The sequence below is a fragment of the Chenopodium album genome, chromosome 25, assembly GCF_948465745.1.
Source record: "Chenopodium album chromosome 25, dcCheAlbu1.1, whole genome shotgun sequence".
Classification (NCBI taxonomy): domain Eukaryota; kingdom Viridiplantae; phylum Streptophyta; class Magnoliopsida; order Caryophyllales; family Amaranthaceae; genus Chenopodium; species Chenopodium album.
This window is the reverse complement of record NC_137858.1, coordinates 21,780,330-21,782,794: the sequence shown is the minus strand read 5'-3', so window position 1 is coordinate 21,782,794 and position 2,465 is coordinate 21,780,330.

Sequence of the window (2,465 nt, the reverse complement as noted above, 5' to 3'; positions counted from 1 at the left end):
TTTCAATCCATTAAGCAAAATAACCCATACTCCAACACCTATAATCCTAGGTATAGGGATCATCCATACCTTTCCTACCGGAGTACCAATGTACAAAACCCCTCACCTCCACTTCTAGAACATGCACAACCACAGCAGAAATATTACCATCCCAACTCTGGCCAGAATTCCCAACCACAAACTACTCCACGTACTGATCCTACTTTGTCAGAAATAAGAGCAATGTTAGGTAATATGCAAAAGCACATGGAGAGTAGAAAAGCGCAAATTGATTAGATCCTAGCACATAATAAAATCATGGACAACAAAATTGCGCAAATTTCCTCTACTCTACTAACCCGCCAGCAGGGAACCCTATCATCGCAACCAGTACAACCTACAGATCAGGCGTTCGCAATTACCATCCGGAGTGGTTCACTCTACGATGGGCCTCCTATGCCTAAATATGATGAACTCGTTTTAACAGAAATTGCTAATCTTGATTCCTTTATACCAAAGGATATTAATCCTAGCCCTGCATGGCTACATGGTAATACTAATATTTCTGATGTTATATTGCAAGGTAAATTTAGGAAAGGTTGCAACACAAGATAAGAGTAATAATGTTCAACAACCAACTATCAAACTACCATTCCCCAATCAACATTTGAAAACTAAAGTGGATAAGCAGTTTGGTAAGTTCCTGGAGATGGTGAAAGATTTGCAGGTAACGATCCCTTTTACAGAGTTAATTACACAGATTGTTGCGTATACAAAATTTATGAAAGAAATATTGACTAGGAAAAGATCTATTAGTGAGGTAGAGACTGTCGCTTTCACTGCAAAATGTAGTGTTATACTACAAAATAATTCTCCACCTAAGCTAGGGCTATCAAACGGGTTGTGTCGTGTCGGGTTCGTGTTCGTGTCGATGTTAAACGGGTTGAAAAACCCTTGACCCAAACCTAACCCATTTATTAAACGGGTTGAAAACCCTTGACCCAAACCTAACCCGCTTATTAAACGGGTTACCCGTGTAACCTTTTACCCATATAGTATGTAATAAACTATAATATTCAATATAAAAATTAAATAGACATACATCATTAATTCATTAATGATACTACAAGAGTTTAAAGTTGGTAATTATAGCAAAATTACTACAAGAATTTAAAGTTCGTTGCTTTAGCAGCACAACCATACATAAGAATTGTCCCAATCTAACAGCCAAATTTTAATTTACAAAAGTTGAAATTTATTTTATCCGCCAAATTAACTGCCAAAAATTACCTTAATGTGTATATGGTGCTAAGGCAATTTACAAAATTACAAGTTTAGAACAAAACTTTCGGTTTTTGTTACTATTTTATTAATAGGTTAAGCGTGTCGGGTTTGGGTTAGCGGGTTGTCGTTCAACCCAATTATATAATTGGGTTATGCGTGTCAGTTTCGGGTTAAAAATTTCAACCTAAACCTAACCCGTTTAATTTGTATCGGGTTCGTGTCGACCTAATTATGTAAACGGGTCAAGAGTACTTGACCCAAACCCGCTTATTTTGTGTCGGGTTTTCGTGTCGTGTCGGCTTTTGACAGCCCTAACCTAAGCTTAAAGATCCGGATTGTTTTTCTATCCCTTAGCTTGTCATATTGGCAATCTTAAGATTGATAGTTCATTATGTGATCTGGGAGCTAGTGTTAGTGTTATGCCATTGTCTGTGTGTTCCAAGCTTAATATGGGTAAATTAAAATCTACTAATATTACTCTGCAAATGGACGATCATTCTTTTAAATACCCTTTAAGTGTCTTAGAGGATGTGCCTGTCAGAGTAGGTAAATTTTATATGCTTGTTGACTTTGTTGTTCTTGACATGGATGAGGATTTGCCAACTCTTATTATTTTGGGTAGACCTTTCCTTAATACTGCGGGAGCAATTATAGATGTACAAGGTGGTAAATTGACACTTTCAGTAGGGGATGATAATATTGTCTTTAACTTGAATAATGCCCCCAAAAGCCCCATGATAGAGGAGAAGTGTTTTATCATTGATGTGGTTAAAAATAATTGTTCTAATGAGCCCCAAGCTCTTGTTAAGGATCCCCTGGTGGCGGTATCTTGTGTTGCATCTTCTACAGGTAGGAAGAAAACATGGAAGGAAGAAGTAGATGCAATAGAACGAGCTCTATATTGTGAAGGGCTTGGTTTTGATGATGAGGATGAGGAGCAAGGTGAACAATATGCGATAATTGATCCTTTAATAAGAGTCCCACCTGATCGAGTAGTAATAACTCTATCGAGTGGGGAACCAAGGCAATTTGAGCCTAAGGAGGTGTCCCTTGAAATTAGTGTTAAAGAGCACCAAAGACAAGCTACGGAAGCTCCGCCCAACCAGGCAAAGTCGTGCCCTATCGGGCGCGAGAAGAAGAAAGATTGTGGCCTTAAATTCGCCAGATCGGGCGAACCCCCACCCAATCGGGCGGGAGAAGTC